The sequence below is a fragment of the Saimiri boliviensis genome, chromosome 6 (assembly GCF_048565385.1).
Source record: "Saimiri boliviensis isolate mSaiBol1 chromosome 6, mSaiBol1.pri, whole genome shotgun sequence".
Taxonomy (NCBI): domain Eukaryota; kingdom Metazoa; phylum Chordata; class Mammalia; order Primates; family Cebidae; genus Saimiri; species Saimiri boliviensis.
Window position 1 is genome coordinate 123,785,935 of NC_133454.1, and position 13,350 is coordinate 123,799,284.

The 13,350-nt window shown below is 51.4% G+C and overlaps 1 long non-coding RNA gene across 1 annotated transcript; it reads left to right on the forward strand.

Annotated features, from left to right (window-relative positions):
- Positions 1-320: 320 nt before the first annotated feature.
- LOC141584902 (uncharacterized) lies at positions 321-12,812 on the forward strand. Its single transcript, XR_012518193.1, has 2 exons — positions 321-9,944; positions 11,291-12,812. It is a non-coding gene; the product is annotated as an uncharacterized LOC141584902 (long non-coding RNA).
- Positions 12,813-13,350: the final 538 nt, after the last annotated feature.

The window sequence follows — 13,350 nt, forward strand, 5'->3', positions numbered from 1 at the left end:
CTGAATTCTGGGCTCCCATGCACACCCAGAAACGCCTGTGGAGCACTGGGGTTCCCAGAATGCAGTTTGGGAAACTGTTCTGGATCTGGCTTGCTCTGAGCCTGGACATTCTCTGGCGAACAGGCCAGGTTTGTCATGAGAGGTGGTTTATGAGCAAAGAGCCACCTCACTAATTTGCAGGGAGGTCATCTTCCCTTGTACCCATCATCCCAGGTCACTCAGTTCTGGGCAGGCCCCTTGCTCCCTCTGCTTCCTGCAAGCCCGAGAGCTCAGCCTGTCCTTTTTTTTTTTTTTTTTTTTTTTTTTGAGATGGAGTCTTGCTCTATTGCCCAGGCTGGAGTGCAGTGGCAGGATCTCAGCTCACTGCAACCTCTGCCTCAGCTTCCCAAGTAGCTGGGATTACAGGCACCCGCTACCATGCTTGGCTAATTTTTGTGTTTTTAGTAGAGATGGGGTTTCACCATATTGGCCAGGCTGGTCTCGAACTACTGACTTCAGGTGATCTGCCCACCTCAGCCTCCTGAAGTGCTGGGATTACAGGCGTGAGCCACCGCTCCCAGCCACTTGGCCTGTCCTAAAGCAGCTGCCACAGCTTTGGCTCTCAGGGTTTGTTTCTAGGAGGGAGGATTGTCTCAGGGCTCACTCCTCTGTGTGACTCTTGCAGGTCCCTGGATGCTGGGAAGGGGAGGAGGGTCCTGATCTCAGGCACATCTAGAACATTCCACCCCCAGGCTGGTTCCCGATTTCCTTCCGGCATTGCTCCCCAGGCCTCTGGGGTGCAGGGCACCGTTGAGGCTGGGGGAGCTCGGTCTCTGCAGTGGACTTTGGGTCAACCCCCTCCTGGTTCTGTTTGAATGAATGCCAAACAGTCAGGCATTCATTCGCAGCAGGAACTTTTTCAGCGTGTAAGGCTGGAGCTGGGCCCAGGGATAGAGAAGTGGATGCGATGGAGCGTGGTCCCTGCCCTCAGCGGGTGCTCACACAGTGTAAAGACAGACATTAGCTGATGAGGCCGAGGGAGGTGGTTCCGGGGAGCACGTGGTGGGGGGTACTTAATTTGTCCATGGGCGCTGGAAGGGATTCTGGAGGTACCAGGAAGGCTGGAGAACAGGGTGCTGCTCCTAGAACCTGAGGCAAAGTCAGGCCACAGGAGCGGTGAGCCGCTGCCACCACGGAACATCGGGCGCCACATCTGCCCCTGCCACAGCCTCTGGTTCTGTGCCCCACGAGCTACCTACTGTCCCTGAAGTTAGACACTGTGGCCAGAAGGACGCACTCAACATCGTTCCCTAATTCTTTTTTCTTTTTTTTGAGACAGAGTCTTGTTCTGTCTCCCAGGCTGGAGTGCTGTGGCGTGATCTCGCTCATTGCCATCTCTGCCTCTCAGGTTCAAGTGATTCTCCTGCCTCAGCCTCCCAAGTAGCTGGGATCACAGGCATGTACCACCACGTCCGGCTAGTTTTTGTGTTTTTAGTAGAGACAGGGTTTCACCATGTTGGTCGGGCTGGTCTTGAACTCCTGACCTCAGGTATTCCACCCACCTCGGCCTCCCAAAGTGTTGGGATTACAGGCGTGAACCACTGTATCTGGCCTCTCTCTTTTTTTTAAAGACAGGGTCTTGCTCTGTCTTCTAGGCTGTAATGTGGTGGCGTAGTCTCGGCTCACTGCAACCTTCACCTCCAGGGTTTAAGCAGTTCTCCTGCCTCAGCCTCCTGAGTAGTAGTGCCCAGCTGTGCCCAGCAAGGAGAAATTTTTATTTAAGTCCTTTGCACCCTTCCTTCCTCCCTTCCTACCTGCCTCCTTCCCTCCCTCCTTCTCTCTCTCTCTTTCCTTTTTCTTTCTTCCTTCCTTCCTTCCTTCCTTCCTTCCTTCCTTTCTGACGAAGTTTTGCTGTTTAGCCCAGGCTGAAGTGCAGTGGTGTTATCTCAGCTCACCACAACCTCTGCTCCCTGGGTTCAAGTGATTCTGCTGTCTCAGCCTCCCAAGTAGCTGGGATTACAGGCCCCCATCACCACGCCTGGCTAATTTTTTTTTTGTATTTTTAGTAGAGACGGAGTTTCGTCATGTTGGCCAGGCTGGTCTTGAACTGCTGACCTCAGGTGATCCACCCTCCTCGGCCTCCCAAAGTGCTAGGATTACAGGCCTGAGCCACTGCCCCCAGCCCCCTTTGCACACTTTGTAAGTGTATTTTTGTGTTGTTGTTGAGTTGTGGGGGTTATTTCTATATTCTGGATACTAATCTGTTATCAGACACGATTTGCAAATATTTTTTACCATCTGTAGGTTGCCTTGGAGTGTATTTTTAAATTGCTGAATTCTTTGTAATTTTTGTTGTCGTCGTTGTCGTTGTTTTTTGAAGACACTGGGTCTAGCTGTGTCACCTGGGAGGGAGCGCAGAGCAGTCAGCTCACTGCAGCCTTGAACTCCTGGGCTCAGGTGTTCCTCAGCCTCCTGAGTAGCTAGGACTACAGGTGCAGGACACTACGCCCAGGTAGTTAGTTTACTAACACGGGTTTTTCTTTTTTTTTTTTTTTTTGTAGAGATGGGAGTCTCGCTATGTTGCCCGGGCTAGTCTCGGCAGTCCTGGCCTCAAGTGATCCTCTTGCCTCAGCCTCCAAGGTGTTGGGATTGCAGGTGTGCGCCACCGCACCCGGCCCTCCTCAGTTTTTGGAAGACGACAGCACAGTATGTCATTAACCACAGTGGCCGGCGATCTTGTATCTTTCCTGCCAACGGAAGCCCACTTTTGTGTGGGGAGGCAGCATGCTCAGCCCGGGTCCTGACAGGAGGACTTCCATCTGATACTCACCTCCCCAGTCTCTGCTGCAGCTGGGGGTGGCCATGTGATGTGGTTCTAGCCAAAGAGATGTGAGGAAATGTGAGGAGGAGGGGCTGCTTCTGGGAAACACTTTCCTTCTTGATGAGAGGAACACTCCTTTCTTCCCGATAAAAGGCTCCTGGATAATGTCTCTGAACTATTTCCCCAAACCCAGAACTGCCCATACCCACACTGCCTCGTGTTGCTTCAGCCTCTGATACGTAGATTTTCTGTTCATTGCATCCAAAGACATTCCTTTTTTTTTTTTTTTTAAGACGGGGTTTCACCATGTTGGTCAGGCTGGTCTTGAACTCCCAACCTCAGATGATCTGCCTGCCTGGGCCTCCAAAATGCTTGGATTACAAGCGTGAGCCATCCAAAGACATTCCTAATAGCTACAGCTGTGTGACACCCTAGGAGGAGAATTCATTTCCTAGTCCATTTCCTATCTTAAATTGGGTCAAACAGCACTGTGTAATATAACTCCCAGTGGGATTGGAACATTGAGAACCACATCAAAACCTGCAACATAAGACGGCCCCAATGTAAGTAGGAGCCCCCAGGATCAAAGTCCAATAATGCAATACCTTTTCTCTTCTAAGGCAAAGCCAGATGAATCAGAGTCAAGACCCCTTCCTCTTCCACGTCTTACCATGCTCGGCCTTAGCTGGAGGGCCCCACTCGTGGAAATTTGGCTTCCCTTGGTGGCAGTTGTAGCCTGGCTGCCTCTTCTCCACTTCCCAAGTGACCTTGATACAGGTCTGGATTGCAGTGGTGCGATCTCCGCTTTCACTGCAACCTCTGCCTCTAGGGTTCAAGAGATTCTCCTGCCTCAGCCTCCTGAATAGCTGGGACTACAGGCATGTGCCACCACGCCTGGCTACTTTTTGTATTTTTGGTAGAGATGGGATTTCACCATGTTGGCCAGGCTGGTCTTGAACTCTTGTCCTCAAGTCAAGTGATCTGCCCACCTTGGTGTCCCAAAGTGCTGGTATTACAGAAGTGAGCCACTGTGCTCGGCCACAGTCTGTGCTTTTAACCTGGATCGACTTGTCCAAAGAGCCAGTCTCTGGCACATATGAGATGTTCCTAGCACACGCCACACCCCCGAAGTGTAAACATCAGACAGACATAAGCAGCGTCTGCATCATCACAGCAGCAGACCCAGCAGTGCACGGTCCAGAGTCCAGCCTGGAGCCCACTGTGGAGCCAGCTTAGCTGGAGCGAGGATGCAGGCAGAACGCAGCAGGGACAAGAGACATGGTCTTCCAGCTTTACCAGGAGACGAGAGTCCATGGCCCATCAATTGAAACTCCTCCGGGGCAAATTGCCCAGTGAGAGGCAAACTGTGTCCCCCTGCCGCCCGTATCCACGCAGGCTCACAGCTTCCTCTGAGAGCCGCGCGCGGGGACAGTTGTCTTTCGGGTGACTTAACATTTGCAGTGAAGTCATTCCCGGAGCACCTCCCCCACCTCGTGCTCATCCTGCTTATTCAAAATCTCTTCCTTTTGGTGAGAGCTACTCACTCCTCCAGCGGCCCTTCCCCCAGCTGCATGCTTGATTCTCCGCAGTTCCGGCGGCGCCCTGCTCTCTAAGTTTATCCATCCTCAGCGAGATCTGCAGGGGGCTTTTGGCTCTGGGCGGTGAAGTCTCAGCAGCTGCTCAGGAATTCCCGGGGCCTAAGCCTCCCCCTCCAGGGGCCCCCGTCCCAGAGGTGTCTCTGCTGTAGAGTCGCCGTGGAATATTCCTGGTCCAAAGCAGCTGCCAATGCCTCAGACGCCTGTGTCCCCAGAGGCCCAGGGACAGCAGCGTCTCTTTCCCCAGGGGCTTTTGAATTTCCTAGGACTTATTTTTACAGCGGCAGCAGAAGCCCTCCTTACTGCCACTCCGTCTCTGCAGCAGTGGGTCAGGATTCCGCCGTTCATTTCCATCCACGGATCCTCTCCCACTGAGCCAACTGCAGCAGCTCATTGGAATCGCAAATCTACCGATGCTCAGACCCCACTCCAGGGGTTCTGATGAATTGATTTGCAGCGGGAGCAGGGGAGGGGCGTGCATCGGCTTCTTAACATTCTCCCAAGGCTGCAGCAGCCAGACGGAAAACCGAGGCTTTTCCAGGGGCCCAGCTAGGTTTTTTAAAATTTTTCTTTGAGTCAGGGTCTTACTCTGTTGCCCAGGGCGGAGTTCGATGATGCAGTCTTGCCTTACTGCAACCTGGATCTCCCTGGGCTCAGGTGATCCTCCCACCTCAGCCTCCCAAGTAGCTGGGACCACAGGCAGGCACCACCATGCCTGTCTAATGTTTGTATTTTTTGTAGAGGAGGAGTTTCGCCGTGTTGCCCAGCCTGGTCTTGAACTCCTGGGCTCGAGTGATCCTCCCGCCTTGGCCTCCCCAAATGCTGGGATTACAGATATAAGCCACCATGCCCAGCCCCAGCTAGGTTTTTTAAACATAAAAACCCATATCGGCCCGTTGGTCCTATTCTTTGATAAGTTTAGTCTTACACTGTCTGCTGAGTTGTGGAGTCTTTCATTTTTCTCCTTTTTTTTTTTTTTTTGAGACAGAGGCTCGCTTTGTTGCTCAGGCTGGAGTACAGAGGTACGATCCTGGCTCACTGCAACCTCCACTTCCTGGGTTCAAGTGATTCTCCTGCCTCAGCCTCCCGAGTAGCTTGTACTACAGGCACACGCCACCACGCCCAGCTAATTTTTGTATTTTTAGTAGAGATGGGGTTTCACCATGTTGGTCAGGCTGGTCTCAAACTCCTGACCTTCAGTGATCTACCCGCCTTGGCCTTTCAAAGCGCTGGGATTACAGGCATGAGCCTGTGCCTGGCCCTTTTTCTTTTTTATTTACCGTAAACCACAGTTAAAGCAGCACTCATGGTGGTCCAGTGATGAATGGAGTTTTTGGCTGAAGTTCGAATCTCTGTGGACCCATCAGGCCCATGAACTTACCCCGTGGCTCTTTACCCAGTTCCTGAATGTACAGTTGCTGTAGGCATTCTTGGCAACAGGCAGAATCTCCACTGGGGCTCTCTGACCTGCACAGAAAGAGCCATGAAGATAAGAAGGGCCATGAGGGAGACCCTGGAGCTTCTCCAACCTCTGAGCTAGGAGGTCAGAGCAATGTGAATCCCTGGGCAGCTGCCCTGAGATTACATGGCCATGAAAGACGTGAGGGTGGCAGGGGAGGGGCTTCCTATCACAGCCCCCTTCAAGTGTCTGTTTGGTCTGTGCAGAAGGTGGATCAGTCCTGGGTCCTGGGGGACTGCGTGTTGCTATAAACATAGTCAGGTGGTGACCCCAACTGCAGCTGCGGCCCCAGGTGCAGCGTCTTCCCTGGAGCAAAACGGCACACCCCTGGCACCTGCTATGCAGCCTTTGACCCACCCAAGTCTTTTTTCTCTATAGTAGTTTTCAAGGTCCACCAGAAGTAGTTTACCATTACCTTTCACCTTCACAGTCTTGCCTCAGGGTCACGTTAACGCTTCCACTTTCTGCCACAGTGTAGCTGGCAGAGATCTGGTTCTCTGCATTCCACAGGACATGACACTGGTCTGCTACCTGGGAAACGTTATGCAGATTAGGCCTGCTATGGTCTCAATGTCTAGCCCCTCCAAAACTCACCTTGAAATTTAATTGCCACTGGGATGGTATTGGGAGGTGAGACCTTTAAGAGGTGTTTAGGTCATGAGGGCACTACCCTCACGAATGGGCTAATGCTATTATTGAGGGTGTGGGTTTGTTATTGAGGGAGTGAGTTTGTCCCTTCTTGCTTTCTGGACTCGCTCTCTCTTTGCCCTTCCACCATGTTATGATGCAGCAAGAAGGCCCTTGCCAGATGCTGATCCCCTGGTCTCAGGCTTTGTCGCCTCCAGAACCATAAGTCAATACATTTCTGATCATTACGAATTATCCAGTCTTCGGTATTCTGTTCTTCTGTTTTTTTATTTTTTTTATTTTTTTTATTTTTTTTTGAGACGGAGTTTCGCTCTTGTTACCCAGGCTGGAGTGCAATGGCGCGATCTCGGCTCACCGCAACCTCCGCCTCCTGGGTTCAGGCAATTCTCCTGCCTCAGCCTCCTAAGTAGCTGGGATTACAGGCACGCACCACCATGCCCAGCTAACTTTTTGTATTTTTAGTAGAGACAAGGTTTCACCTTGTTGACCAGGATGGTCTCGATCTCTTGACCTCGTGATCCACCCGCCTCGGCCTCCCAAAGTGCTGGGATTACAGGCTTGAGCCACCGCGCCCGGCCTGTTCTTCTGTTTTAACAGCACAAAATGGCCTAAAGCAGAGCCTGAGGAGCAAGAAGTAGCCAGTACTTTTCTTCTCTTTTTTTTTTTTTTGAGACAGAATTCTACTCTGTCACCCAAGCTGGAGTGCCATGGCACAATCTCAGCTCACTGCAACCTCCAGCTGCTGAGTTCAAGCGATTCTCTTACCTCAGCCTCCCAAGCAGCAGGGATTACAGGCAGGTGCCACAATGCCTGGCTATTTTTTTATTTTTATTTTTAGTAGAGACAGGGTTTCTTCATGTTGGTCATGCTGATCCAAACTCCTGACCTCAGGTGATCCACCTGCCTCAGCCTCCCAAAGTGCTGGGGTTATAGGCATGAGCTACTGTGCGCAGCCTACAAGTACTTTTCACATATATTAGTGAGGCAAATGAAAATAAGATGGCGGAGATGAACCCCATAAAAATTCAGGGGTCTGCCACCTCAGGGAGGTTTATGGGGCACCAATGGTCTGGAGCATAAGATATTCACTCCAAGGTGAAGGATATGTTGCTGCATCTGGAACACCTACCACAAAAAATATGGAGGTTTGCATACATCACATTTAAGAGTTTTTCTCCAACCCATTTGATCAGAAGTGTATCGCCTTATGGTTCTGGAGGCTAGAAAGTTCAAGATCAAGGGGCTGGCATCTAGCGAGGGCCTTCTTGCTGTGTCATAACATGGCAGAAGGGCAAAGAGAGTGCAAGAGAGGGCAAGAGGGGGCAAACTCACTGCCCCAATAATAATAATCCAGTAAGTGCCAGTTTTGAGTGGGGACCAGATCAAGAGAAGACTCTGCAACCTGTCCAGCCTGCATAGCAAGTGCCCCTTCCTTTGGGCCTTGTGACCCAGCAGACTGATGATGCTCAGATGTGCGTGTGGACCAGGATGCTGCTGGCAAGCATCAGGAAGAGGATCACTGTGCAGGCCTCCAGGGTTCTGGTGCAATTCCATGCCCTCTTCTGCAAGTGACTCTTCTCCTTTACAGAAACGGTGCCCTGGTAGCGACTGAACACCACGCATCAAGTGACCACGTGGCTTGAGCGTCTGTTTCAGAAGGTTGGGTTCCCGTGAAACATACCTGGAGGTGAAGATTTGTGGGCAAGGGGTTTATTGAGAAATACTCTTGGAATAACACCAGTAAGGGAGTGAAGGAGATGGGATTGTGAAGAGGCAAATGTTGAACTGTGACGAAGTTGCAACAGGGAGCTAGCTTATTCCCTGGGGAGCTCTGGAACTGGGTTAGCTCTTCAGTGATAGCCCAGATTCAGGCAAAAGAGTCAAGCCGTTGCACTCCTGCATTGACCAGCCATTGGAAGCAGGCTTCCTCCGGGGGCAGGAGGGGGTTGGTGGTTACATCCTTGAGTGAGGCAGCTCCCTGCTGCTGAGGGCCAGGCCCAGAGGGTGACTCAGCTCTGAACCGTCCTGGCAACTGGGGAATGAGGGCCCCAGTCCTGGAGGTGGGATCTCCCTGAACACTGCAGTATCCAAGATGTCCAATGGAAACTGGGTGTTATCTGATCCACCGAGCCCCTAGGCCAGCCAGTGTGGCAGCAATCTATCCTCAAGTGGGAATGTTCTCAGGCCCAGGTAAGTTGCAGGAGCAGGTGGCTCAGACTGCTTTGACAAGGCGATCCCCACCTATGGCCTTAGGGGTGTGTGATTGAGAAGACTTGTTGGTTTGGTTGACAGGTGATTTTGCATACTCTCCTGGCATTGACTGGAAGTAGGTGCCTGCGGCATGACAGCCGAATTCAAGATTGCTCTGAAGGACATTGAAGGACATATTCAAGCAGAACACTAGGGGTTCCACTTTGGGCAGACAGAGGATCCGGATCTACAGTCATTCACGGACAGTTGCTGATGGTTTAGCTCAGAGGTTGGCGAACCACAGCCTGCAGGTCAAGTCTGGCCAGCCTTTGATTTTGCAAATAAAAGGTGTTTTTGGTGCACAGCCACTCCCATGTGCTTGCTTTAGGTGCTGCGTTCGTGTGACCACAGCAGAGTTGCATAGTTGCAACGGACAACAAAGGACCCACGAAGCCCAAAACATTTGTAAATTTGGTAGAAAAAGTTTGCTGAGCCCTGGCTTAGCTGAATGGCCAGGGATTTGGGAAAAACAGAGTTGGAAGGTGGTGACACACGGTGTGGGTACGTGGAGCGCCGAGAAGGGGCGCAGAATGCAAAGATGTCTGTTTACATTGCGATCCCATCCCCAAGAGGGCATCCCTGCAGAGGAGCTCTTCAGAGCCAGGTGGCCACAGTGATGAGGGAGTGAGGGGAGTGCCCTGTGGATGTCGGCTATCCTCTTTCCCCAGCCAGCCCAGCACGTGTTCCCTGTGTCCATGTGCAGCGTGACCACCACGGCAGAGATGGAGGTTACGCCGGGGTCCAGCAGCGAATGTGTACTTCCTGGCACCAGGGCTTCTGGATCACGCTACTGCTGAATGCCTGGCCTGCCCAGAGCAGCAGAGATCGACGCCGAACCCCTGATACGGTGCACCCAGGGGACCAGGCAGCCTGGTAGCAGGCTGGTTACTCAAACCCCCACTATTATGGAGGGGATAGAGATTTGTTCTCACTGAAAGAGACTCATACTCTGGAGACGCGTTTGCTGTCCCTGCTCGTAATGCTTCTGCCAGCGTCATCCCCCGCGGACTTTGCGAGTCTTATTCACCATCATGGTACAACATTGCTTCTGATCAAGGAATTCCTTTCATGGCAAAAGAAGTGTACCACTAGCTTTATGGTCTTGGGATTCTCTGAACTTACCAAATACTCCATCACCCAGAAGCAGCTGGCCCAATAGAATGGTGGAACAGCTCGCTGAAGACTTACTTCCGTAAGTCATCATCAGCTGGGAAATGACACCCCAAAAGGAGGGAGTTCTGTCCTACAGGAGACAGATAGGCTTTCAATCACTGAACAATTTATGCTCTTGCTTCTCCATGGCCAGAATACATGGTCCAGGAATCAAGGGAGGGAAGGAGGGTGGCTTCTCTCATTACACTTAATATTCCATTCGCAGATTTTTTTTTTCTTTCTCTTCCCATCAACTTTGAACCTGAGTGGTTTGGAAGTCTTAGTTCCTAAGGAAAGAATGCTTCCCCCAGGGGACGCCATTGTTTTATTGAATCAAAAGTTGAGATGGCCGCCTGGTCATTTTGGCTTCTCAGCCACTGGATCAACAGCCAAAAGAGAGAGTTACTGTTACTAGAGAGTCCCAGTTACTCTGCTACTGGGATTACTGGTCCCAATACCAGGGAAAGGGGGCTCCTGCGATACGAGGCATATTTCCGCCCCTCCTCTTCCTCATTTGATTTTATTGTTATCTCATGTGATTATATTATTTTATGTAAGCTTTACAGGTTTTAACTTTATGATTTAGTCTTTAGGTAGCAGCATTTTCAGATGGATTGGTGATTGACTCAGGAGTGACTGATGCGTCCTGAAGGCGGATGGTGCATTTACCTCCCAGGACGAGCCCAGTGACTTGGGACTTCGCATTTTCTCATTTTGGGGAGATGGCGTGTTATGGATTGAATTGTGTCTCCCCAAAATTCATGTGCTGAAGCCCTAATTTTTATTTATTTATTTATTTTAAGACGGGGTTTCACCATGTTGGTCGGGTTGGTCTTGAACTCCTGACCTCAGGTGATCCGCCTGCCTTGGCCTCCAAAGTGCTTGGATTACAGGCGTGAGCCACCACGTCCGGCCCTAATTCTTTTTTTTTTTTTTTTTTTTTTGAGATGGATTTTCACTCTTGTTACCCAGGCTGGAGTGCAATGGCGCGATCTCGGCTCACCGCAACCTCCGCCTCCTGGGTTCAAGCAATTCTCCTGCCTCAGCCTCCTGAGTAGCTGGGATTACAAGCACGCGCCACCATGCCCAGCTAATTTTTTGTATTTTTAGTAGAGACGGGGTTTCACCATGTTGACCAGGATGGTCTCGATCTCTCGACCTCGTGATCCACCCGCCTCAGCCTCCCAAAGTGCTGAGATTACAGGCTTGAGCCACCACGCCTGGCCGCCCGGCCCTAATTCTTATTGAGGACATTCAAACATAGTGTCTTTAGGGAGGTGATCAAGGTTAAATGAGATCATAGGGTGAGCCCTAATCCCACAGGACTGGTGCAGGAAAAAGAAGAGACTCTGATCTCCCCCAACCCCACTCTCCTTGTGCACACAGAGGAAAGGCCACGTGAGGACACAGTGAGACGGCAGCTGTCTATGCACCAGGAGGAGGCTTCATCCCACCAAAAGTCAGCCTGACAGCCCCGGGATCTTGGACCGCCGGCCTTCGGAACTCTGAGAAAATAAATGCCTGTTGTTTAAACCACCCGGTCTGTGGCATTTTGTCATGGCAGGCTGAGCAGACTAACACAGAGTGAGAATGTCTTTCTTTGTATGAAGGATAGTTTCATCTTGTTATGTAGAGACGGAGAGTTATTTTTGTTGTTGTACAGAACTCCAAAAATATATGCAGAGGCACGAATGCAGAGTAGCCGAAGGGGCAGACTGCCAGTTATCAAGTTACCGTCTTCCGGCTTCCAGCCCAGCCTTCTGGACTCTCTGTGCTGTGATGATGGAGTTGGAATTCTGCAAACCCTATTTCTCCTTTGTCTGCTGTTTCCCTGCTGGGCTCTGACCACAGGGGATGTTAGAAGGAGCAACTTTGGCCGAGCGCAGTGGCTCACACCTGTAATCCCAGCGCTTTGGGAGGCCGAGGTGGGGGAATCACCTGAGGTCAGGAGTGCCAGACCAGCATGGCCAACTTGGTGAAACTCCATCTCTACTAAAAGGACAAAACTTAGCCAGGCGTGGTGGCACGTGCCTGTAATCCCAGCTACTCGGAGGGTGAGGCAGGAGAGTCGCCTGAACCCGTGAGGTAGAGCTTGCAGTGAGCATGCCATTGCACTCCAGCCTGGGCAACAAGAGCAAAACTCCACCTAAAAAAAAAAAAAAAAACGAAGAGCAACTTTAAGGCTAGAACAAGACGAAGGTTCTTGCTCCTTTCTGTCTGCTTCCCGTGGACATCGCCCTCACACAGCTTCCTCACTGTGGCTACCTCACTGTGGCTTCCTCACTGTGGCTTCCTCACCGTGGCTTCCCCACCGTGGCTTCCCCACCGTGGCTTCCTCACAGTGGCTTCCTCATCGTAGCATCCTCACCATGGCTTCCCCACCGTGGCTTCCTCACAGTGGCTCCCTCACCGTGGCTTCCTCACCATGGCTTCCTCACTGTGGCTTCCTCACTGTGGCTACCTCACTGTGGCTTCCTCACCGTGGCTTCCTCACCGTGGCTTCCTCACTGTGGCTTCCCCACCGTGGCTTCCTCACAGTGGCTTCCTCATCGTGGCTTCCTTACCGTGGCTTCCTCACCGTGGCTTCCTCACTGTGGCTTCCTCACCGTGGCAGCAGCGGTCCCTTCCTGCAGTAGCTGCTGGATCCAGTGTACAGTTTTTCCAGCAGGCACATCAGCTCCATCATGCCCCTCTGGAGACATCAGCAACTGCTGACCCGTCTGCTCCTTAGAGTTCTGCACTCCTGGCTTCCGTGTTTTAATAATTCCAATCCCTATTCATTCCTCCAGCCCTGGGGGTATGTGTTGCTTCCTGGAAGGTTCTCCTCTTGCAGTTCTCTGTTTTACATTTTTAGTTTTTCAATGCCTAGTTAATAATTCTTTATATTAAATTTCCTCTGTTAACACAACACATGGTTTCTGTCTCCTGATGGGACCATGATTGATAGAGACCCGGATCACTGCAGATTCTGCCTTGTGGATTCCCTGTAATGAGAGAGAGAAAATCATTAGAGCCTGGTTTTGCCCAAAGTACCTATTGTTCCAAAAAGTCCTCCCCATCCTCAGCCCATCACCTTCTCTCTGTCCAACATCTAAGCCAGTTGTGACCGCACCCAGAGTCCTGCATGGCTCTGAACCCCCAGCTCCTAGGACACCCCAAGTTCACTGCCTCAGGGCTCAGGCCACACCTGCCCCCCCACCTAACATCACAGGGTCACCATGAAACTCAGGGTCCATGCTGTTACTCTGTGGTTATCTTTCTGGCCTCTTCTCATAGCTGCCAAGTTTTCTGTAACCAGTCATGGGGTCTCCAGCTCCTTAAGGGAGGGCCCCTCAAGGACAGCTTTAGGAGGAAGGAGGCTTTTAATGAATACCTGCCCTGGAATCTCCCAGGTGGGCTCTTCTGGTTACCTCTGTTAGATTTCTTTCTTTTTCTTTTTCTTTTCT